This window comes from Brienomyrus brachyistius, chromosome 2, assembly GCF_023856365.1.
Source record: "Brienomyrus brachyistius isolate T26 chromosome 2, BBRACH_0.4, whole genome shotgun sequence".
In the NCBI taxonomy this organism is placed as follows: Eukaryota; Metazoa; Chordata; class Actinopteri; order Osteoglossiformes; family Mormyridae; genus Brienomyrus; species Brienomyrus brachyistius.
Genome location: NC_064534.1, coordinates 41,418,626 through 41,443,442, shown reverse-complemented (window position 1 = coordinate 41,443,442; position 24,817 = coordinate 41,418,626). Strand labels below are relative to the sequence as shown.

Sequence of the window (24,817 nt, the reverse complement as noted above, 5' to 3'; positions counted from 1 at the left end):
TTATACATTACAGTTCACGTATGCATTACCATTACAGTACTTGTTTTTATACGTAACCAGATTGCACCACCTTGAGGTGTAAATAGCCTATTATTTCTTCTGTCTTCAGGAGGAACTGGATGAAATTGCGTCTGCATGGAACAATCACAGAATAAGACCAGTTCACAACTCGAGGTCCCCTAACGGACGTCCCTTACTGATGTATACAGTACCTCATTTATATGGAGCTACAGATTTCTTGCAGAATGTGAACCCTGAGCTGGCTGACTTGTGTCTTGAAGACTGTTTGTTTAAAGATTATCCTTGTGATGAAGATGTATTTCATGTTTGTGTTGAACTAATGTCAGAGTATAATCTGTCTGTGTCAGATGATGTCTATGAAATGGTGGACATGTACATTAGACTTAGAGAGCTAATTATTAGTGAACTAAATGTTGAGTGATGTACTGATGCTAAAAATGTCAATTGAAATTATCACATGGAATATATGCATTTATATTCATACTGATTTCAATGAGAATTTGTAAAAGTACAAAACAGACTCATTCTAAATTTAAATTCACATTGTATTATTTATTAGTCCAAACACTGTTTATTAGTCCATTTTTTGTCTTAAATTACTTTGTTTTAATGTATTCCTGTGCAATATCCAATACATTAACAGAAATAAACTATATAGAGTGAAAATAAAGTGCACAGCACCAAAACATATAAGTTTCTTATAACGATAATTATATATATAAAAAAATCTCAGAATAAAATGTCTAAAACATCTGAACATTCAAATTAAACTTCTTGAATTCAAAAGACACCTAAGCATAAAATGTCTAAAACATCTGAACACTTGCATTAATCTAAATTAACACTAGCATTTACCCTTTTCTTTTGGATTTTTCAACTTTTCCTCCTTTTTGTTGGGTGTTGACACTTTAAACAAATAAGTCTAATTCAAACAAAAGATAAAGGTTCAGGGCTACAAAGTCACTCAGTGTAGGTAAAATGTTTCAATACAAAATGTGCACAATTGTGTGTCCATGGTGTAACTGATATAATCAAACTTTACATGGAACAAAGTTAACAAACACTACATTGTGCATTTTAAGACATGCATGGTACACATTTGCGTAAGTCACAGTGGACTTTCAGTACCACAAACTTTTTAAACAATGTCCATTACCCATACATTTGATTCCAGAACTTTGTTGATCTCTGATCTGAAGTCTGGATAACTGTCATAGTGGAGTGACAATTCCAACACACAGCCACAAGTATGCGCTATAGGTCTCCGCTGAAAGCCTTTTATTTGCGTAAAGATAATGCTAATGATTTTACCAAGAAATAAATCAGATCCTGTGCAAAATCTGAGAAACAGCGACAGTCGTTGCGGGTCAGACTCCCTCACATATGTAGTTACATACCTCTGAATGTCCTTCTCCTGGGTGTTCAGTGCCTCTGGGAAGGAAAGGGACTTCACAACTTTTCTGCTTGTCGGAAGCAGATACTCGTAAGTTGTTAAAATCTGCTCAATTTCTAGCCCAGCAGTTGAAAGTGTGGTTGCCCACTGATCAATGACATATGCAGGTTCTTGGAGCAGCTTTTTGTGTGCTAGCTCTTGAAGGATATCTCCAAAATTGTTGGCTGTTGGCCTTTTCCTACACAGGTAATTATCCAAAATCTCAAGTAATTCATCCTTGTCAACACTGTCAAAGTCTGATCGCCAAGATTCGAAAACTGCTCGGTCTCCTTCTGGAACAAACTTGAGGAAATTTTCAATTAAATCACTCTTGATATACCCAGAGGCTGCTTGTTCCAAAATCACTGGAGCTAGTCTGACAGGAAGATACTTTTCCTTCCGCCATCCAAAAGCTATTATACGGCCAACACTTTCCCACTGTGCTTGGCCAAAATCGTGACGAAGAAAAGGCACTTTCAAAGAACTACCCATGGTGCACTGGTCGTAAAAGTCATGCCAGAATTCAGAAAGACAGTCCCTTACTACTCCTCCATCATCATGCCCCATCTCAAAATTTCCATCTGGCAGTACAAGCTGGATTTTCACATTTTTGCTTAGAATACTTTCATCAGAAAAATGTGAAATAAGTTCAAGAAGTACATTTCCACGGTGAACAACTAGAATTCTTGGTGTTTTCTGACTTTCAGGAGACATAGGCAGTGTGTCATCCATGCTTTGCTCAGTAATGCCTCTATGATTATCTGTGACGAATGTAACTACGTTACTGTCTTCCAAAAGATCCAAAGTAAATGGTTCAGTGCTCACTACCTCTGTGGAGTGAAGAAAAGATATGCTTTGGGTGCTGGAAGTGTCTCTCTCATTCCCAATGTAGATAACATCTGGTACATCTGCATTTTGGGATGTATGAGATGACTGTTCTATAATAGGGGTGGAACTCTCAAAATCCTGAAAACTTAAATTTTCTTCAGAAAATTCTACATTTGCATTCCCCTGATTTTGTGTACTATTTTTTGTTTTTGTTGCCAAGTAGAACCTAAGAAGTGGCAATTTAGTGTCTTCGTACAATTTCCCCACTGTTGCACTTTCATCCACTGACATTTCCTGATAGTCTTTCAAGTCAAACTCAAATTCTGTGGTGTTCCCTTTCACATTCTTTCCATTTGGAAAAAAGAGACATGTCGCTTCTTTTATCAAATCTGCTTTGCTTGAATCCTTTGAGACATCAATTTTCCGTGTGCCCCCACCTTTTCTTGTTCTCACCTGTTTTAAAACCTTTTCTTCATCATCATAATGCATCCACCCCAATTCTATCTTCCTTACACTTTTCTCCGCATTTTTTGTGACCAATTTTTGAGTTGAGCCTTTTCCATATTCCTCAGTTCTTTGTTTTTTGGATAATTTGGATTTTAGGCGATCAAAAAGCTTTGATTTGCGAGTTTGGGGACAATCTTCCTGCCGCCTACAAAATCCAAGCACGGCCAGACGATCTCCATAAGATGGCAAGTATGTCTTCAGTTGCTCATCTGTCATCAGTAGAATGACACTGACATCAATCTAAAGAAAACAAATAGTGCAATACAATCATCTATTTAAATATGCACAGTATTACAGACATTTTGTTCTTTCCCATTATTGATATTGCAAGTCTGTTTAAACATACATAAATGAAAGCCAATTTTAATGCAACAAAGTATTTAAGTACTGTCACAGATTTAGAAACCAAGTACAGTGTGTGTGTATGCCTACGACTACCACTCATTTTGACGCTAAATATTACTGTAATTTAGGTTTAGTTAAATCTTACCTTTTCCTGTTCCAATTTTTCAATTGTTTCTTCTGGAACATTTCTTTGTCTTAAAAACTGTATCAAGTCACCCATTTCTGTGGACATATGCATGTTACAATTTCTTAGGATCATTGCCTGGTGGTGCAGTAAAATCACACCGATAACATAGCACAGAGGTGTTTAGAACAGATCAAATAACAGATTAAATTTCAAAAGCATACATTCGAAGAACCTCTTGTTAAAATCCCCTAATTTAACCAATAAAAAACAATGCGTGAAAATGAAATTTTAAGAAGTTTTTACATATTCGACCTCCCACCAAATATGAAACATTACGCTTGGTAAATAGATCACACATTGCTTGACATACAAGTAGCCAGACATGCAAACCTAATACACTAATCTAACTAGCTTTGTCTAACCGCAGTAAATAACATTTGCAGTTAACTCTATGCTGTATTCACTTGTGGTCTTAAATCACGAAGAACTGTATTCAGCACAATTTGTAAGTTTAAATTATTTTATTTATAATTCTAAAATCTGATCACGTGGACTGGCACTTATGCTAGATCTAGTTTATTAAGAATGCACAATAATAAATTGCAGTGAATTTTCCAAAAAACGCCATAGCATTAAAAACAACTGTAGTATGTGTTCTCGCAGACACTTTAGGTTGCTCTTTGGTCACAACGACTTTGGGAAACTCTCTCCCTATTAGCTATATCACGTTAAGCAGCCTACCCGAAAATCTAAACTGAGAACCATAAACTTGCCACCATGAAATTACGAATAACACAACTGCACTTACCTTAGATAATGATGCACAAAATACCATGCCCGCCATAAACGTAGTCGAAGATTTGGAGCTTCCTCCGGAAACGGAAAAAGCCTCAAGTCATTTAAATCGAAGTCATGAAAAAAAAAAATTCTCGTTGTAAAAAAAAAAAAAATATCGTTAGAAAAAAAAAATTCTCGTTGCAAAAAAAAACGTTTCTCAAAATAACGAGAAACGTTCTCATTATTACGACTTAGTATCTCATAATAACGAGAAACTAAGTCATAATAATGAGAAAGTATCTCATAATAACGAGATACTAAGTCGTAATAATGAGAAAGTTTCTCGTTATTATGAGATACTAAGTCGTACAAATGAGAAAGTTTCTCGTTATTATGAGATACTAAGTCGTACAAATGAGAAAGTTTCTCGTTATTATGAGATACTAAATTGTAATAATGAGAAAGTTTCTCGTTATTATGACTTATTTTTTTTCTTTTTGTGGCGGAAACGGGCTTCCATAGAAAACAAAGCGGTCAGTTGAAGAGGAATAATATCAGTACTTTGTTTAAAACTGTGTGTAAAAAGCTGTCTCTTTATCATTAACAATAAGTTGTAAAACGTGAATGGGGAGTGACAGTCTTCAAGTTTGTGAGAAGATCGTGCCCTGGTGGAATAAAGGCACGAACAGCTTACAGCACCTAGAATTACCAGGAAGTATTTAGAGTAAAACGGTGTGTAAAAGCTGCCTTTATGAATGAGATAAATATATATATATATATATATATATATATATATATATATAAAATAGTAAAATGGAAGGGGAGTGGTAGATTTAAATTAATCGTGAAGTGGAGCACCCCCTGTATAAAGTAAAAGTGAGAAAAGCTTACAGTACCTGGTATTCCCAGGAGGTCTCCCATCCAAGTACTAACCAGACCCTACCCTGCTTGGCTTCCGAGATCGGATGAGATCGGGCATGTTCAGGGTGGTATGGCCATAAGCGAGAGACGCGACCAAAAACAGCCCTTTTGCATTACACGCCTCTATACATGCCAGTTAGTCCCATTGGATCCTACTCCTGGTTTTTTTTTTTTTTATCTGACTCACACTGCAGCCCCACCATCCAATCGGCAGCGCCGGACCCACACCAAACATTCACCAAACTACTCAGCCGGCAGCCTACCACAATTATTCCATTCTTTCCGCATCCGCACACTTCCTTCTTTTTAACTCCTTTTCAGTACTGCACAGGTTAATCGCCGCACGTCCCCCGCCGGCAAACATTACTCCTTTGCCTACTGCATGCAGGCTTCTCTTAACGACCCTCTGTTATCAACTCCGCTAACAGCCACAAAATCTCCGCCGCACGAAGCCCACTGGTAGCTGCTGAATCACATGCTTCCCCAAAACGTCGCGCTGTCAGAACACTGGGAGCTACACACACCAACAAGTCCATACTGCAGGCTGCAGCCAGAACAATTTTCTACATTCAAACATCGACGGCCTCTTCTCTCTAAAAATTCACCAGACCGCTTCTACCACCAGCAAGTTACAAAAAATAAAAATAACAACGTGAGCAAATGTTATATATATACATATATATACATATATAGATACAAGAAAAATAAAATACAAAGGGATAAATAGAATAAATAGGAATGAGAATACAAGGGAATTGCACATTCCCAGTATTGAACCAAAAAAACCAAAAGTATTGCACATTTCCAGTATTGAACTAAAAACCAAAAGTATTGCACAAGAGTATTGCACAGTGAAGTGAAGAGGCACTACAGCTTAGTTGTCCCCCCCTCCTTTGTCCACCTGTTTCCCCGCCCTCTCCCCACCAGAGAGGAGTTAAACAGCTTGATGGCGTATGGGACAAAGGAGTTTTTAAGTCTGTTGGTTCTTGTCTTTGGGAGAAGCAACCTGTCACTGAACAGACTCCTCTGGTTGTTTATGGCCGTGTGCAGAGGATGCCCAGCATTGTCCATAATGTCCAGCAATTTTTTTAGTGTCCTTTTCTCTGCCACTATCGCCATAGTGTCCAGCTTCATGCCGACCACAGAGCTAGCCTTCCTGATCAGTTTTTCCAGCCTGGATGAGTCCTTCTTTGCTGTGCTGCTCCCCCAACACACCACAGCATAGAAAAGTACTCCAGCAACCACTGACTGGTAAAACATCCTCAGGAGCTTCCTGCAGATGTTAAAAGACCTCAGTCTCCTGAGGAAGTACAGTCGGCTTTGGGCTTTTTTATACAGGTGCTCTGTGTTGCATGACCAGTCCAGTTTGTTGTCCACCCACAGCCCGAGATACTTGTATTTGTTGACCACCTCCACCTCCTCCCCCTCTATCTGAACCGGCAGTGGACCTTCTCTGGACCTCCCGAAGTCCACAACCAGTTCCTTGGTCTTTGAGGTGTTGAGTTGCAGGTGGTTTGTGTGACTCCATGTAACGAAATTCCTCACCAGACTTCTGTACTCCTCTTCCTGATCCTCCCAGATACACCCCATGATGGCTGTGTCGTCTGCAAACTTCTGAATGTGGCATAATTCAGAATTATAGCAGAAGTCAGAGGTGTACAGGGTGAAAAGAAGAGGGGACAGCACAGTTCCCTGTGGTGCTCCTGTGCTGCTGACCACAGTGTCAGACGTGATGTCCTTCAGCCTGACGTACTGTGGTCTGTCAGTGAGATAGTTGGAGATCCAAGCTATCAAGCAGGGGTCCACCTGCATCCTGTTCAGTTTTTCCTGGAGCATACGGGGCCGGATGGTATTAAAGGCACTAGAGAAGTCAAGAAACAGGATCCTGACCGTGCCTTTCCCCCCGTCCAGGTGTGAGTGGGCTCTATGTAGGAGGTACAGGATGGCATCCTCCACGCCGACATCCGCCTTGTATGCGAACTGTAGTGGGTCCTGGGCATGTTGTACCTGTGGTCGTAGGAGGTTAAGGAAGAGCCGCTCTAGAGTCTTCATAAGATGTGACGTCAGTGCCACCGGTCGGAAGTCATTCAACTCATTGGGCCGGTTCCTTTTGGGGACTGGTACAATGCAGGATGTCTTCCATAGGGCGGGCACTCTCCCCAGTTGCAGACTGAGATTGAATACTCGTTGTAGCGGCTCCCCAAGTTCAGCAGCACACGCCTTTAGCATCCTAGGACACACCTTGTCTGGGCCTGCTGCCTTTCTGGGGCAAAGCTTCCTCAGTTGTTTCCTGACCTGATCCACTGTAATACTGGGAGATGATTGGAAGGGGGGGGGGGAAGATGTCCTGCTGTTGAGAGAGGGGTTGTAGGAGGAGGGTGTCATAGTGTCCAGAAGGGGGGGGAAGTGAGGGAGGTAGGAAAGTGGTGAGAGGGCTCTGTAGTAAAGATGAGGGTGGGGGGGTTGTGGGCTGGTCAAACCTATTGAAGAAGTTGTTAAATTCGTTTGCCTTCTCCACCGTCCCCCCCACTAAGCTGTTCTTGATGTTATAGCCTGTAATGGTTTTCACACCATTCCAGACCTCCCTCATATTGTTCCTCTCCAACTTCTGCTCCACCTTCCTCCTGTAGGTGTCCTTTGCTTCCCTCAGGCAGCGTTTCACCTCCCGCTGTGCTGCTTTCATCTCCTCCTTCACTTTGCTCCTGAAAGCCTTCTTCTTCATGTTGAGGACAGCTTTGACTTCCTGTGTTACCCACGGTTTATTATTAGGATAACACCGTACCGTCTTAGCAGGGGCAACCGTGTCCACACAAAAGTTGAGGTAGTCTGTCAGACAGTGTGTCGCCCCCTCTATGTCCTCCCCATGTGGGCTCAGAAGCACATCCCAGTCTGTGGTGTCGTAGCAGTCTCTCAGAGCGTCCTCCTTTTCTGGAGTCCATCTCCTGATGGAGCGTGTTGTGACAGGCTGCCTTTGGACGAGGGGTGTGTATTGTGGCTGTAGGTAAACCAGGTTGTGGTCTGACTTCCCTAACGGGGGGAGGGGGGTGGCTCTGTATGCGTCTCTCACATTTGCATACAGTAAGTCAATTGTCCTGTTGCTCCTTGTGGGGCAATCCACAAACTGGTGAAAAGCAGCCAGAGTAGAGTCCAGTGTGGCATGATTAAAGTCTCCAGATATAATAATGAAAGCCTCTGGGTTTTGTGTCTGCAGTCTTGCTGTAACTGTGTGTATTTTCTCGCAGGCAGCTGCTGCGTCGGCCCTCGGAGGGATGTAAACACACACACAGATCACATGACTAAACTCCCGAGGTAAATAATATGGCCGCAAGCTAACGGCTAGCAGCTCCAGGTCCGGACGGCATACCGAAACTTTAACGGAGACATGTCCAGGGTTGCAGTATCTGTTGTTAATGTAGACAATGAGTCCCCCACCTCTGCTTTTTCCGCTGGCCTGCGTGTCCCTATCGGATCTCACGAATGTGAAACCGCATAGGTCTACGTTAGCCTGTGGCGTTAGCTCGGTTAGCCACGTCTCCGTGAAGATAAACAAACTGCACTCACGATATAGTCGGTGGTTGTTCAAAGCACACAGTTCATCCATTTTGTTATGTAGCGAGTTCACGTTGCCCATTATCACTGTCGGGATTGATGGTTTGAATCGCCTCCGGTGATCCGCTTTCCTCGCTCCAGCCTTGCAGCCTCTGTAGCTCCTCTTTATCTCAGCTGGAATGTTGTGTCGCATGCCGGTCTGTTCCTGTGTTCTTAGCGCCAGCAGCTCCGCTCTCAAATAGATGCAGGAGCTGGTTCCAGAAGTTTTAAAAAGTGCATTATCCATCTTGTATCGCTATATCCAAGAGATAAAAGTAAAGTAACTAGAGAAAGTGAAATAAAGTTTAAAAGCCTAGTCTAAAAAAAGTTAAAGGTTAAGAAAAGGTGCGGTGTTGCAGAGCTACTTGGAAAGGCTGCCGTCACTCCAGCGCCATCTTGAATTACACGCCTCTATACATACTAGTTGGTCCCATTGGATACTACTAATGTTCTTTTTTTTTTTTTTATCTGACTCACACTGAAGCCCCACCATCCAATCGGCAGCGCCGGACCCACACCCAACATTCACCAAACTACTCAGCCGGCAGCCTACCACAATTATTCCATTCTTTCCGCATCCGCACACTTCCTTCTTTTTAACTCATTTTCACTACCGCACAGGTTAATCGCCGCACGTCCCCCGCCGGCAAACATTACTCCTTTGCCTACTGCATGCAGGCTTCTCTTAACGACCCTCTGTTATCAACTCCGCTAACAGCCACAAAATCTCCGCCGCACGAAGCCCACTGGTAGCTGCTGAATCACATGCTTCCCCAAAACGTCGCGCTGTCAGAACACTGGGAGCTACACACACCAACAAGTCCATACTGCAGGCTGCAGCCAGAACAATTTTCTACATTCAAACATCGACGGCCTCTTCTCTCTAAAAATTCACCAGACCACTTCTACCACCAGCAAAGAAGTTTCCATCCCTAATTCCTCTGTGATTCCCACTAACCTAAACATTAAGCTGGCATTGAAGGGTGTGAATTACCCCGGCCAATCTGTTCTTTTAAATACAGCTTTTAGCAAGTTTTGAAAGGAGAAGAGCAGAACTTGCTATGCCAATAATATCGAGTCTTCTGTGGCGAAGTGGTTTTTGCATAGAAAACAAAGCGGTCAGTTGAAGAGGAATAATATCAGTACTTTGTTTAAAACTGTGTGTAAAAAGCTGTCTCTTTATCATTAACAATAAGTTGTAAAACGTGAATGGGGAGTGACAGTCTTCAAGTTTGTGAGAAGATCGCGCCCTGGTGGAATAAAGGCACGAACAGCTTACAGCACCTAGAATTACCAGGAAGTATTTAGAGTAAAACGGTTTCTAAAAGCTGGCTTTATGAAAGAGAGAAAAAAAATATATATATATATATAAAATAGTAAAATGGAAGGGGAGTGATAGATTTAAATTAATCGTGAAGTGGAGCGCCCCCTGTATAAAGTAAAAGTGAGAAAAGCTTACAGCACCTGGTATTCCCAGGTGGTCTCCCATTCAAGTACTAACCAGACCCTACCCTGCTTAGCTTCCGAGATCAGACGAGATCGGGCGTGTTCAGGGTGGTATGGCCATAAGCGAGAGATGCTACCAAAAACAGCCCTTTTGCATTACACGCGTCTATACATGCCAGTTAGTCCCATTGGATCCTACTCCTGGTTTATTTATTTTTTTATCTGACTCACACTGCAGCACCACCATCCAATCGGCAGCGCCGGAACTACACCAAACATTCACCAAACTACTCAGCCGGCAGCCTACCACAATTATTCCATTCTTTCCGCATCCGCACACTTCCTTATTTTTAACTCCTTTTCACTACCGCACAGGTTAATCGCCGCACGTCCCCCGCCGGCAAACATTACTCCTTTGCCTACTGCATGCAGGCTTCTCTTAACGACCCTCTGTTATCAACTCCGCTAACAGCCACAAAATCTCCGCCGCACGAAGCCCACTGGTAGCTGCTGAATCACATGCTTCCCCAAAACGTCGCGCTGTCAGAACACTGGGAGCTACACACACCAACAAGTCCATACTGCAGGCTGCAGCCAGAACAATTTTCTACATTCAAACATCGACGGCCTCTTCTCTCTAAAAATTCACCAGACCGCTTCTACCACCAGCAAAGAAGTTTCCATCCCTAATTCCTCTGTGATTCCCACTAACCTAAACATTAAGCTGGCATTGAAGGGTGTGAATTACCCCGGCCAACCTGTTCTTTTAAATACAGCTTTTAGCAAGTTATGAAAGGAGAAGAGCAGAACTTGCTATGCCAATAATATCGAGTCTTCTGTGGCGAAGTGGTTTTTGCATAGAAAACAAAGCGGTCAGTTGAAGAGGAATAATATCAGTACTTTGTTTAAAACTGTGTGTAAAAAGCTGTCTCTTTATCATTAACAATAAGTTGTAAAACGTGAATGGGGAGTGACAGTCTTCAAGTTTGTGAGAAGATCGCGCCCTGGTGGAATAAAGGCACGAACAGCTTACAGCACCTAGAATTACCAGGAAGTATTTAGAGTAAAACGGTTTCTAAAAGCTGCCTTTATGAATGAGTGAAAAAAAAAAAAAATATATATATATATATAATAGTAAAATGGAAGGGGAGTGATAGATTTAAATTAATCGTGAAGTGGAGCGCCCCCCGTTTAAAGTAAAAGTGAGAAAAGCTTACAGCACCTGGTATTCCCAGGAGGTCTCCCATCCAAGTACTAACCAGACCCTACCCTGCTTAGCTTCCGAGATCAGACGAGATCAGGCGTGTTCAGGGTGGTATGGCCGTAAGCGAGAGATGCTACCAAAAACAGCCCTTTTGCATTACACGCGTCTATACATGCCAGTTAGTCCCATTGGATCCTACTCCTGGTTTTTTTTTTTTTTATCTGACTCACACTGCAGCCCCACCATCCAATCGGCAGCGCCGGACCCACACCAAACATTCACCAAACTACTCAGCCGGCAGCCTACCACAATTATTCCATTCTTTCCGCATCCGCACACTTCCTTCTTTTTAACTCATTTTCACTACCGCACAGGTTAATCGCCGCACGTCCCCCGCCAGCAAACATTACTCCTTTGCCTACTGCATGCAGGCTTCTATTAACGACCCTCTGTTATCAACTCCGCTAACAGCCACAAAATCTCCGCCGCACGAAGCCCACTGGTAGCTGCTGAATCACATGCTTCCCCAAAACATCGCGCTGTCAGAACACTGGGAGCTACACACACCAACAAGTCCATACTGCAGGCTGCAGCCAGAACAATTTTCTACATTCAAACATCGACGGCCTCTTCTCTCTAAAAATTCACCAGACCGCTTCTACCACCAGCAAAGAAGTTTCCATCCCTAATTCCTCTGTGATTCCCACTAACCTAAACATTAAGCTGGCATTGAAGGGTGTGAATTACCCCGGCCAATCTGTTCTTTTAAATACAGCTTTTAGCAAGTTTTGAAAGGAGAAGAGCAGAACTTGCTATGCCAATAATATCGAGTCTTCTGTGGCGAAGTGGTTTTTGCATAGAAAACAAAGCGGTCAGTTGAAGAGGAATAATATCAGTACTTTGTTTAAAACTGTGTGTAAAAAAGCTGTCTCTTTATCATTAACAATAAGTTGTAAAACGTGAATGGGGAGTGACAGTCTTCAAGTTTGTGAGAAGATCGCGCCCTGGTGGAATAAAGGCACGAACAGCTTACAGCACCTAGAATTACCAGGAAGTATTTAGAGTAAAACGGTTTCTAAAAGCTGCCTTTATGAATGAGAGAAAAAAAAAAATATATATATATATATATAAAATAGTAAAATGGAAGGGGAGTGATAGATTTAAATTAATCGTGAAGTGGAGCGCCCCCTGTATAAAGTAAAAGTGAGAAAAGCGTACAGCACCTGGTATTCCCAGGTGGTCTCCCATCCAAGTACTAACCAGACCCTACCCTGCTTAGCTTCCGAGATCAGACGAGATCGGGCGTGTTCAGGGTGGTATGGCCGTAAGCGAGAGAAACTACCAAAAACAGCCCTTTTGCATTACACGCCTCTATACATGCCAGTTGGTCCCATTGGATACTACTAATGTTCTTTCTTTTTTTTTAATCTGACTCACACTGCAGCCCCACCATCCAATCGGCAGCGCCGGACCCACACCCAACATTCACCAAACTACTCAGCCGGCAGCCTACCACAATTATTCCATTCTTTCCGCATCCGCACACTTCCTTCTTTTTAACTCATTTTCACTACCGCACAGGTTAATCGCCGCACGTCCCCCGCCGGCAAACATTACTCCTTTGCCTACTGCATGCAGGCTTCTATTAACGACCCTCTGTTATCAACTCCGCTAACAGCCACAAAATCTCCGCCGCACGAAGCCCACTGGTAGCTGCTGAATCAGATGCTTCCCTAAAACATCGCGCTGTCAGAACACTGGGAGCTACACACACCAACAAGTCCATACAGCAGGCTGCAGCCAGAACAATTTTCTACATTCAAACATCGACGGCCTCTTCTCTCTAAAAATTCACCAGACCGCTTCTACCACCAGCAAAGAAGTTTCCATCCCTAATTCCTCTGTGATTCCCACTAACCTAAACATTAAGCTGGCATTGAAGGGTGTGAATTACCCCGGCCAACCTGTTCTTTTAAATACAGCTTTTAGCAAGTTTTGAAAGGAGAAGAGCAGAACTTGCTATGCCAATAATATCGAGTCTTCTGTGGCGAAGTGGTTTTTGCATAGAAAACAAAGCGGTCAGTTGAAGAGGAATAATATCAGTATTTTGTTTAAAACTGTGTGTAAAAAGCTGTCTCTTTATCATTAACAATAAGTTGTAAAACGTGAATGGGGAGTGACAGTCTTCAAGTTTGTGAGAAGATCGTGCCCTGGTGGAATAAAGGCACGAACAGCTTACAGCACCTAGAATTACCAGGAAGTATTTAGAGTAAAACGGTGTGTAAAAGCTGCCTTTATGAATGAGATAAATATATATATATATATATATATATATATATATATATATATATATATAAAATAGTAAAATGGAAGGGGAGTGGTAGATTTAAATTAATCGTGAAGTGGAGCGCCCCCCGTTTAAAGTAAAAGTGAGAAAAGCTTACAGCACCTGGTATTCCCAGGAGGTCTCCCATCCAAGTACTAACCAGACCCTACCCTGCTTAGCTTCCGAGATCAGACGAGATCGGGCGTGTTCAGGGTGGTATGGCCGTAAGCGAGAGATCCTACCAAAAACAGCCCTTTTGCATTACACGCGTCTATACATGCCAGTTAGTCCCATTGGATCCTACTCCTGGTTTTTTTTTTTTTTATCTGACTCACACTGCAGCCCCACCATCCAATCGGCAGCGCCGGACCCACACCAAACATTCACCAAACTACTCAGCCGGCAGCCTACCACAATTATTCCATTCTTTCCGCATCCGCACACTTCCTTCTTTTTAACTCCTTTTCACTACCGCACAGGTTAATCGCCGCACGTCCCCCGCCGGCAAACATTACTCCTTTGCCTACCGCATGCAGGCTTCTCTTAACGACCCTCTGTTATCAACTCCGCTAACAGCCACAAAATCTCCGCCGCACGAAGCCCACTGGTAGCTGCTGAATCACATGCTTGCCCAAAACGTCGCGCTGTTAGAACACTGGGAGCTACACACACCAACAAGTCCATACTGCAGGCTGCAGCCAGAACAATTTTCTACATTCAAACATCGACGGCCTCTTCTCTCTAAAAATTCACCAGACCGCTTCTACCACCAGCAAAGAAGTTTCCATCCCTAATTCCTCTGTGATTCCCACTAACCTAAACATTAAGCTGGCATTGAAGGGTGTGAATTACCCCGGCCAATCTGTTCTTTTAAATACAGCTTTTAGCAAGTTTTGAAAGGAGAAGAGCAGAACTTGCTATGCCAATAATATCGAGTCTTCTGTGGCGAAGTGGTTTTTGCATAGAAAACAAAGCGGTCAGTTGAAGAGGAATAATATCAGTACTTTGTTTAAAACTGTGTGTAAAAAGCTGTCTCTTTATCATTAACAATAAGTTGTAAAACGTGAATGGGGAGTGACAGTCTTCAAGTTTGTGAGAAGATCGCGCCCTGGTGGAATAAAGGCACGAACAGCTTACAGCACCTAGAATTACCAGGAAGTATTTAGAGTAAAACGGTTTCTAAAAGCTGGCTTTATGAAAGAGAGATAAAATATATATATATATATAAAATAGTAAAATGGAAGGGGAGTGCTAGATTTAAATTAATCGTGAAGTGGAGCGCCCCCCGTTTGAAGTAAAAGTGAGAAAAGCTTACAGCACCTGGTATTCCCAGGAGGTCTCCCATCCAAGTACTAACCACACCCTACACTGCTTGGCTTGCGAGATCAGACGAGATCGGGCGTGTTCAGGGTGGTATGGCCGTAAGCGAGAGATGCTACCAAAAACAGCCCTTTTGCATTACACGCGTCTATACATGCCAGTTAGTCCCATTGGATCCTACTCCTGGTTTTTTTTTTTTTTTTATCTGACTCACACTGCAGCCCCACCATCCAATCGGCAGCGCCGGACCCACACCAAACATTCACCAAACTACTCAGCCGGCAGCCTACCACAATTATTCCATTCTTTCCGCATCCGCACACTTCCTTCTTTTTAACTCCTTTTCACTACCGCACAGGTTAATCGCCGCACGTCCCCCGCCGGCAAACATTACTCCTTTGCCTACTGCATGCAGGCTTCTCTTAACGACCCTCTGTTATCAACTCCGCTAACAGCCACAAAATCTCCGCCGCACGAAGCCCACTGGTAGCTGCTGAATCACATGCTTCCCCAAAACGTCGCGCTGTCAGAACACTGGGAGCTACACACACCAACAAGTCCATACTGCAGGCTGCAGCCAGAACAATTTTCTACATTCAAACATCGACGGCCTCTTCTCTCTAAAAATTCACCAGACCGCTTCTACCACCAGCAAAGAAGTTTCCATCCCTAATTCCTCTGTGATTCCCACTAACCTAAACATTAAGCTGGCATTGAAGGGTGTGAATTACCCCGGCCAATCTGTTCTTTTAAATACAGCTTTTAGCAAGTTTTGAAAGGAGAAGAGCAGAACTTGCTATGCCAATAATATCGAGTCTTCTGTGGCGAAGTGGTTTTTGCATAGAAAACAAAGCAGTCAGTTGAAGAGGAATAATATCAGTACTTTGTTTAAAACTGTGTGTAAAAAGCTGTCTCTTTATCATTAACAATAAGTTGTAAAACGTGAATGGGGAGTGACAGTCTTCAAGTTTGTGAGAAGATCGCGCCCTGGTGGAATAAAGGCACGAACAGCTTACAGCACCTAGAATTACCAGGAAGTATTTAGAGTAAAACGGTTTCTAAAAGCTGGCTTTATGAAAGAGAGATAAAATATATATATATATATATAAAATAGTAAAATGGAAGGGGAGTGCTAGATTTAAATTAATCGTGAAGTGGAGCGCCCCCTGTATAAAGTAAAAGCGAGAAAAGCTTACAGCACCTGGTATTCCCAGGTGGTCACCCATCCAGGTACTAACCATACCCTACCCTGCTTAGCTTCCAAGATCAGACGAGATCGGGCGTGTTCAGGGTGGTACGGCCGTGAGCGAGAGATGCAACCAAAAACAGCCCTTTTGCATTACACGCGTCTATACATGCCAGTTAGTACCATTGGATCCTACTCCTGGTTTTTTTTGTTTTTTATCTGACTCACACTGCAGCACCACCATCCAATCGGCAGCGCCGGACCCACACCAAACATTCACCAAACTACTCAGCTGGCAGCCTACCACAATTATTCCATTCTTTCCGCATCCGCACACTTCCTTCTCTTTAAGTCCTTTTCACTACCTCACAGGTTAATCGCCGCACGTCCCCCGCCGGCAAACATTACTCATTTGCCTACCGCATGCAGGCTTCTCTTAACGACCCTCTGTAATCAACTCCGCTAACAGCCACAAAATCTCCGCCGCACGAAGCCCACTGGTAGCTGCTGAATCACATGCTTCCCCAAAATGTCGCGCTGTCAGAACACTGGGAGCTACACACACCAACAAGTCCATACTGCAGGCTGCAGCCAGAACAATTTTCTACATTCAAACATCGACGGCCTCTTCTCTCTAAAAATTCACCAGACCGCTTCTACCACCAGCAAAGAAGTTTCCATCCCTAATTCCTCTGTGATTCCCACTAACCTAAACATTAAGCTGGCATTGAAGGGTGTGAATTACCCCGGCCAATCTGTTCTTTTAAATACAGCTTTTAGCAAGTTTTGAAAGGAGAAGAGCAGAACTTGCTATGCCAATAATATCGAGTCTTCTGTGGCGAAGTGGTTTTTGCATAGAAAACAAAGCGGTCAGTTGAAGAGGAATAATATCAGTACTTTGTTTAAAACTGTGTGTAAAAAGCTGTCTCTTTATCATTAACAATAAGTTGTAAAACGTGAATGGGGAGTGACAGTCTTCAAGTTTGTGAGAAGATCGCGCCCTGGTGGAATAAAGGCACGAACAGCTTACAGCACCTAGAATTACCAGGAAGTATTTAGAGTAAAACGGTTTCTAAAAGCTGGCTTTATGAAAGAGAGATAAAATATATATATATATATATATATATATATAAAATAGTAAAATGGAAGGGGAGTGCTAGATTTCAATTAATCGTGAAGTGGAGCGCCCCCTGTATAAAGTAAAAGCGAGAAAAGCTTACAGCACCTGGTATTCCCAGGAGGTCTCCCATCCAAGTACTAACCAAACCCTTCCCTGCTTAGCTTCCAAGATCAGACGAGATCGGGCGTGTTCAGGGTGGTACGGCCGTGAGCGAGAGATGCAACCAAAAACAGCCCTTTTGCATTACACGCGTCTATACATGCCAGTTAGTCCCATTGGATCCTACTCCTGGTTTTTTTTGTTTTTTATCTGACTCACACTGCAGCACCACCATCCAATCGGCAGCGCCGGACCCACACCAAACATTCACCAAACTACTCAGCTGGCAGCCTACCACAATTATTCCATTCTTTCCGCATCCGCACACTTCCTTCTCTTTAAGTCCTTTTCACTACCTCACAGGTTAATCGCCGCACGTCCCCCGCCGGCAAACATTACTCATTTGCCTACCGCATGCAGGCTTCTCTTAACGACCCTCTGTAATCAACTCCGCTAACAGCCACAAAATCTCCGCCGCACGAAGCCCACTGGTAGCTGCTGAATCACATGCTTCCCCAAAACGTCGCTCTGTCAGAACACTGGGAGCTACACACACCAACAAGTCCATACTGCAGGCTGCAGCCAGAACAATTTTCTACATTCAAACATCGACGGCCTCTTCTCTCTAAAAATTCACCAGACCGCTTCTACCACCAGCAAAGAAGTTTCCATCCCTAATTCCTCTGTGATTCCCACTAACCTAAACATTAAGCTGGCATTGAAGGGTGTGAATTACCCCGGCCAATCTGTTCTTTTAAATACAGCTTTTAGCAAGTTTTGAAAGGAGAAGAGCAGAACTTGCTATGCCAATAATATCGAGTCTTCTGTGGCGAAGTGGTTTTTGCATAGAAAACAAAGCGGTCAGTTGAAGAGTAATAATATCAGTACTTTGTTTAAAACTGTGTGTAAAAAGCTGTCTCTTTATCATTAACAATAAGTTGTAAAACGTGAATGGGGAGTGACAGTCTTCAAGTTTGTGAGAAGATCGCGCCCTGGTGGAATAAAGGCACGAACAGCTTACAGCAGCTATAATTACCAGGCAGTATTTAGAGTAAAACGTGTGTAAAAGCTGCCTTTATGAATGAGAGAAATAAGAAATATATAAAATAGTAAAATGGAAGGGGAGTGATAGATTTAAATTAATCGAGAAGTGGAGCGCCCCCTGTATAAAGTAAAAGTGAGAAAAGCTTACAGCACAGGGTAATCCCAGTAGGTCTCCCATCCGAGTACTAACCAGACCCTATCCTGCTTGGCTTCTGAGATCAGACGAGATCGGGCGTGTTCAGGGTGGTATGGCCGTAAGCGAGAGATGCTACCAAAAACAGCCCTTTTGCATTACACGCGTCTATACATGCCAGTTAGTCCCATTGGATCCTACTAATGTTCTTTTTTTTTTTTTTATCTGACTCACACTGCAGCCCCACCATCCAATCGGCAGCGCCGGACCCACACCAAACATTCACCAAACTACTCAGCCGGCAGCCTACCACAATTATTCCATTCTTTCCGCATCCGCACACTTCCTTCTTTTTAACTCCTTTTCACTACCGCACAGGTTAATCGCCGCACGTCCCCCGCCGGCAAACATTACTCCTTTGCCTACTGCATGCAGGCTTCTCTTAACGACCCTCTGTTATCAACTCCGCTAACAGCCACAAAATCTCCGCCGCACGAAGCCCACTGGTAGCTGCTGAATCACATGCTTCCCCAAAACGTCGCGCTGTCAGAACACTGGGAGCTACACACACCAACAAGTCCATACTGCAGGCTGCAGCCAGAACAATTTTCTACATTCAAACATCGACGGCCTCTTCTCTCTAAAAATTCACCAGACCGCTTCTACCACCAGCAAAGAAGTTTCCATCCCTAATTCCTCTGTGATTCCCACTAACCTAAACATTAAGCTGGCATTGAAGGGTGTGAATTACCCCGGCCAATCTGTTCTTTTAAATACAGCTTTTAGCAAGTTTTGAAAGGAGAAGAGCAGAACTTGCTATGCCAATAATATCGAGTCTTCTGTGGCGAAGTGGTTTTTGCATAGAAAACAAAGCGGTCAGTTGAAGAGGAATAATATCAGTACTTTGTTTAAAACTGTGTGTAAAAAGCTGTCTCTTTATCATTAACAATAAGTTGTAAAACGTGAATGGGGAGTGACAGTCTTCAAGTTTGTGAGAAGATCGCGCCCTGGTGGAATAAAGGCACGAACAGCTTACAGCACCTAGAATTACCAGGAAGTATTTAGAGTAAAACGATTTCTAAAAGCTGGCTTTATGAAAGAGAGATAAAATATATATATATATATAAAATAGTAAAATGGAAGGGGAGTGCTAGATTTAAATTAATCGTGAAGTGGAGCGCCCCCTGTATAAAGTAAAAGCGAGAAAAGCTTACAGCACCTGGTATTCCCAGGTGGTCACCCATCCAAGTACTAACCATACCCTACCCTGCTTAGCTTCCAAGATCAGACGAGATCGGGCGTGTTCAGGGTGGTACGGCCGTGAGCGAGAGATGCAACCAAAAACAGCCCTTTTGCATTACACGCGTCTATACATGCCAGTTAGTACCATTGGATCCTACTCCTGGTTTTTTTTGTTTTTTATCTGACTCACACTGCAGCACCACCATCCAATCGGCAGCGCCGGACCCACACCAAACATTCACCAAACTACTCAGCTGGCAGCCTACCACAATTATTCCATTCTTTCCGCATCCGCACACTTCCTTCTCTTTAAGTCCTTTTCACTACCTCACAGGTTAATCGCCGCACGTCCCCCGCTGGCAAACATTACTCATTTGCCTACCGCATGCAGGCTTCTCTTAACGACCCTCTGTAATCAACTCCGCTAACAGCCACAAAATCTCCGCCGCACGAAGCCCACTGGTAGCTGCTGAATCACATGCTTCCCCAAAATGTCGCGCTGTCAGAACACTGGGAGCTACACACACCAACAAGTCCATACTGCAGGCTGCAGCCAGAACAATTTTCTACATTCAAACATCGACGGCCTCTTCTCTCTAAAAATTCACCAGACCGCTTCTACCACCAGCAAAGAAGTTTCCATCCCTAATTCCTCTGTGATTCCCACTAACCTAAACATTAAGCTGGCATTGAAGGGTGTGAATTACCCCGGCCAATCTGTTCTTTTAAATACAGCTTTTAGCAAGTTTTGAAAGGAGAAGAGCAGAACTTGCTATGCCAATAATATCGAGTCTTCTGTGGCGAAGTGGTTTTTGCATAGAAAACAAAGCGGTCAGTTGAAGAGGAATAATATCAGTACTTTGTTTAAAACTGTGTGTAAAAAGCTGTCTCTTTATCATTAACAATAAGTTGTAAAACGTGAATGGGGAGTGACAGTCTTCAAGTTTGTGAGAAGATCGCGCCCTGGTGGAATAAAGGCACGAACAGCTTACAGCACCTAGAATTACCAGGAAGTATTTAGAGTAAAACGGTTTCTAAAAGCTGGCTTTATGAAAGAGAGATAAAATATATATATATATATATATATATATATATAAAATAGTAAAATGGAAGGGGAGTGCTAGATTTCAATTAATCGTGAAGTGGAGCGCCCCCTGTATAAAGTAAAAGCGAGAAAAGCTTACAGCACCTGGTATTCCCAGGAGGTCTCCCATCCAAGTACTAACCAAACCCTTCCCTGCTTAGCTTCCAAGATCAGACGAGATCGGGCGTGTTCAGGGTGGTACGGCCGTGAGCGAGAGATGCAACCAAAAACAGCCCTTTTGCATTACACGCGTCTATACATGCCAGTTAGTCCAATTGGATCCTACTCCTGGTTTTTTTTGTTTTTTATCTGACTCACACTGCAGCACCACCATCCAATCGGCAGCGCCGGACCCACACCAAACATTCACCAAACTACTCAGCTGGCAGCCTACCACAATTATTCCATTCTTTCCGCATCCGCACACTTCCTTCTCTTTAAGTCCTTTTCACTACCTCACAGGTTAATCGCCGCACGTCCCCCGCCGGCAAACATTACTCATTTGCCTACCGCATGCAGGCTTCTCTTAACGACCCTCTGTAATCAACTCCGCTAACAGCCACAAAATCTCCGCCGCACGAAGCCCACTGGTAGCTGCTGAATCACATGCTTCCCCAAAACGTCGCTCTGTCAGAACACTGGGAGCTACACACACCAACAAGTCCATACTGCAGGCTGCAGCCAGAACAATTTTCTACATTCAAACATCGACGGCCTCTTCTCTCTAAAAATTCACCAGACCGCTTCTACCACCAGCAAAGAAGTTTCCATCCCTAATTCCTCTGTGATTCCCACTAACCAAAACATTAAGCTGGCATTGAAGGGTGTGAATTACCCCGGCCAATCTGTTCTTTTAAATACAGCTTTTAGCAAGTTTTGAAAGGAGAAGAGCAGAACTTGCTATGCCAATAATATCGAGTCTTCTGTGGCGAAGTGGTTTTTGCATAGAAAACAAAGCGGTCAGTTGAAGAGGAATAATATCAGTACTTTGTTTAAAACTGTGTGTAAAAAGCTGTCTCTTTATCATTAACAATAAGTTGTAAAACGTGAATGGGGAGTGACAGTCTTCAAGTTTGTGAGAAGATCGCGCCCTGGTGGAATAAAGGCACGAACAGCTTACAGCAGCTATAATTACCAGGCAGTATTTAGAGTAAAACGTGTGTAAAAGCTGCCTTTATGAATGAGAGAAAAAAGAAATATATAAAATAGTAAAATGGAAGGGGAGTGATAGATTTAAATTAATCGAGAAGTGGAGCGCCCCCTGTATAAAGTAAAAGTGAGAAAAGCTTACAGCACAGGGTAATCCCAGTAGGTCTCCCATCCAAGTACTAACCAGACCCTATCCTGCTTGGCTTCTGAGATCAGACGAGATCGGGCGTGTTCAGGGTGGTATGGCCGTGAGCGAGAAAAACTACCAAAAACAGCCCTTTTGCATTACACGCGTCTATACATGCCAGTTAGTCCCATTGGATCCTACTAATGTTCTTTTTTTTTTTTTTATCTGACTCACACTGCAGCCCCACCATCCAATCGGCAGCGCCGGACCCACACCAAACATTCACCAAACTACTCAGCCGGCAGCCTACCACAATTATTCCATTCTTTCCGCATCCGCACACTTCCTTCTTTTTAACTCCTTTTCACTACCGCACAGGTTAATCGCCGCACGTCCCCCGCCGGCAAACATTACTCCTTTGCCTACTGCATGCAGGCTTCTCTTAACGACCCTCTGTTATCAACTCCGCTAACAGCCACAAAATCTCCGCCGCACGAAGCCCACTGGTAGCTGCTGAATCACATGCTTCCCCAAAACGTCGCGCTGTCAGAACACTGGGAGCTACACACACCAACAAGTCCATACTGCAGGCTGCAGCCAGAACAATTTTCTACATTCAAACATCGACGGCCTCTTCTCTCTAAAAATTCACCAGACCGCTTCTACCACCAGCAAAGAAGTTTCCATCCCTAATTCCTCTGTGATTCCCACTAACCTAAACATTAAGCTGGCATTGAAGGGTGTGAATTACCCCGGCCAATCTGTTCTTTTAAATACAGCTTTTAGCAAGTTTTGAAAGGAGAAGAGCAGAACTTGCTATGCCAATAATATCGAGTCTTCTGTGGCGAAGTGGTTTTTGCATAGAAAACAAAGCGGTCAGTTGAAGAGGAATAATATCAGTACTTTGTTTAAAACTGTGTGTAAAAAGCTGTCTCTTTATCATTAACAATAAGTTGTAAAACGTGAATGGGGAGTGACAGTCTTCAAGTTTGTGAGAAGATCGCGCCCTGGTGGAATAAAGGCACGAACAGCTTACAGCACCTAGAATTACCAGGAAGTATTTAGAGTAAAACGATTTCTAAAAGCTGGCTTTATGAAAGAGAGATAAAATATATATATATATATAAAATAGTAAAATGGAAGGGGAGTGCTAGATTTAAATTAATCGTGAAGTGGAGCGCCCCCTGTATAAAGTAAAAGCGAGAAAAGCTTACAGCACCTGGTATTCCCAGGTGGTCACCCATCCAAGTACTAACCATACCCTACCCTGCTTAGCTTCCAAGATCAGACGAGATCGGGCGTGTTCAGGGTGGTACGGCCGTGAGCGAGAGATGCAACCAAAAACAGCCCTTTTGCATTACACGCGTCTATACATGCCAGTTAGTACCATTGGATCCTACTCCTGGTTTTTTTTGTTTTTTATCTGACTCACACTGCAGCACCACCATCCAATCGGCAGCGCCGGACCCACACCAAACATTCACCAAACTACTCAGCTGGCAGCCTACCACAATTATTCCATTCTTTCCGCATCCGCACACTTCCTTCTCTTTAAGTCCTTTTCACTACCTCACAGGTTAATCGCCGCACGTCCCCCGCTGGCAAACATTACTCATTTGCCTACCGCATGCAGGCTTCTCTTAACGACCCTCTGTAATCAACTCCGCTAACAGCCACAAAATCTCCGCCGCACGAAGCCCACTGGTAGCTGCTGAATCACATGCTTCCCCAAAATGTCGCGCTGTCAGAACACTGGGAGCTACACACACCAACAAGTCCATACTGCAGGCTGCAGCCAGAACAATTTTCTACATTCAAACATCGACGGCCTCTTCTCTCTAAAAATTCACCAGACCGCTTCTACCACCAGCAAAGAAGTTTCCATCCCTAATTCCTCTGTGATTCCCACTAACCTAAACATTAAGCTGGCATTGAAGGGTGTGAATTACCCCGGCCAATCTGTTCTTTTAAATACAGCTTTTAGCAAGTTTTGAAAGGAGAAGAGCAGAACTTGCTATGCCAATAATATCGAGTCTTCTGTGGCGAAGTGGTTTTTGCATAGAAAACAAAGCGGTCAGTTGAAGAGGAATAATATCAGTACTTTGTTTAAAACTGTGTGTAAAAAGCTGTCTCTTTATCATTAACAATAAGTTGTAAAACGTGAATGGGGAGTGACAGTCTTCAAGTTTGTGAGAAGATCGCGCCCTGGTGGAATAAAGGCACGAACAGCTTACAGCACCTAGAATTACCAGGAAGTATTTAGAGTAAAACGGTTTCTAAAAGCTGGCTTTATGAAAGAGAGATAAAATATATATATATATATATATATATATAAAATAGTAAAATGGAAGGGGAGTGCTAGATTTCAATTAATCGTGAAGTGGAGCGCCCCCTGTATAAAGTAAAAGCGAGAAAAGCTTACAGCACCTGGTATTCCCAGGAGGTCTCCCATCCAAGTACTAACCAAACCCTTCCCTGCTTAGCTTCCAAGATCAGACGAGATCGGGCGTGTTCAGGGTGGTACGGCCGTGAGCGAGAGATGCAACCAAAAACAGCCCTTTTGCATTACACGCGTCTATACATGCCAGTTAGTCCAATTGGATCCTACTCCTGGTTTTTTTTGTTTTTTATCTGACTCACACTGCAGCACCACCATCCAATCGGCAGCGCCGGACCCACACCAAACATTCACCAAACTACTCAGCTGGCAGCCTACCACAATTATTCCATTCTTTCCGCATCCGCACACTTCCTTCTCTTTAAGTCCTTTTCACTACCTCACAGGTTAATC

The 24,817-nt window shown here is 43.3% G+C and overlaps 12 non-coding genes and 2 pseudogenes across 12 annotated transcripts; all 14 read right to left on the bottom strand.

Annotated features, from left to right (window-relative positions):
- Window positions 1-4,921: 4,921 nt before the first annotated feature.
- LOC125734828 (5S ribosomal RNA) lies at window positions 4,922-5,040 on the bottom strand. Its single transcript, XR_007394131.1, has one exon. It is a non-coding gene; the product is annotated as a 5S ribosomal RNA (ribosomal RNA).
- A 4,958-nt stretch (window positions 5,041-9,998) lies between these two features.
- LOC125733467 (5S ribosomal RNA) lies at window positions 9,999-10,117 on the bottom strand. Its single transcript, XR_007392812.1, has one exon. It is a non-coding gene; the product is annotated as a 5S ribosomal RNA (ribosomal RNA).
- A 1,085-nt stretch (window positions 10,118-11,202) lies between these two features.
- On the bottom strand, window positions 11,203-11,321 carry LOC125732934 (5S ribosomal RNA). The gene has a single exon (XR_007392297.1). It is a non-coding gene; the product is annotated as a 5S ribosomal RNA (ribosomal RNA).
- Window positions 11,322-12,407: 1,086 nt separating this feature from the next.
- On the bottom strand, window positions 12,408-12,526 carry LOC125733551 (5S ribosomal RNA). Its single transcript, XR_007392893.1, has one exon. It is a non-coding gene; the product is annotated as a 5S ribosomal RNA (ribosomal RNA).
- A 1,107-nt stretch (window positions 12,527-13,633) lies between these two features.
- LOC125734498 (5S ribosomal RNA) lies at window positions 13,634-13,752 on the bottom strand. The gene has a single exon (XR_007393807.1). It is a non-coding gene; the product is annotated as a 5S ribosomal RNA (ribosomal RNA).
- Window positions 13,753-14,830: 1,078 nt separating this feature from the next.
- LOC125731240 (5S ribosomal RNA) lies at window positions 14,831-14,949 on the bottom strand. Its single transcript, XR_007391521.1, has one exon. It is a non-coding gene; the product is annotated as a 5S ribosomal RNA (ribosomal RNA).
- A 1,082-nt stretch (window positions 14,950-16,031) lies between these two features.
- On the bottom strand, window positions 16,032-16,150 carry LOC125730891 (5S ribosomal RNA). Its single transcript, XR_007391183.1, has one exon. It is a non-coding gene; the product is annotated as a 5S ribosomal RNA (ribosomal RNA).
- A 1,091-nt stretch (window positions 16,151-17,241) lies between these two features.
- On the bottom strand, window positions 17,242-17,360 carry LOC125729947 (5S ribosomal RNA). Its single transcript, XR_007390335.1, has one exon. It is a non-coding gene; the product is annotated as a 5S ribosomal RNA (ribosomal RNA).
- A 1,072-nt stretch (window positions 17,361-18,432) lies between these two features.
- Window positions 18,433-18,551, bottom strand: LOC125731974 (5S ribosomal RNA; annotated as a pseudogene).
- A 1,080-nt stretch (window positions 18,552-19,631) lies between these two features.
- Window positions 19,632-19,750, bottom strand: LOC125730692 (5S ribosomal RNA). The gene has a single exon (XR_007390992.1). It is a non-coding gene; the product is annotated as a 5S ribosomal RNA (ribosomal RNA).
- Window positions 19,751-20,843: 1,093 nt separating this feature from the next.
- Window positions 20,844-20,962, bottom strand: LOC125729940 (5S ribosomal RNA). Its single transcript, XR_007390331.1, has one exon. It is a non-coding gene; the product is annotated as a 5S ribosomal RNA (ribosomal RNA).
- Window positions 20,963-22,034: 1,072 nt separating this feature from the next.
- On the bottom strand, window positions 22,035-22,153 carry LOC125732057 (5S ribosomal RNA; annotated as a pseudogene).
- A 1,080-nt stretch (window positions 22,154-23,233) lies between these two features.
- On the bottom strand, window positions 23,234-23,352 carry LOC125730681 (5S ribosomal RNA). The gene has a single exon (XR_007390983.1). It is a non-coding gene; the product is annotated as a 5S ribosomal RNA (ribosomal RNA).
- A 1,089-nt stretch (window positions 23,353-24,441) lies between these two features.
- On the bottom strand, window positions 24,442-24,560 carry LOC125729920 (5S ribosomal RNA). The gene has a single exon (XR_007390313.1). It is a non-coding gene; the product is annotated as a 5S ribosomal RNA (ribosomal RNA).
- Window positions 24,561-24,817: the final 257 nt, after the last annotated feature.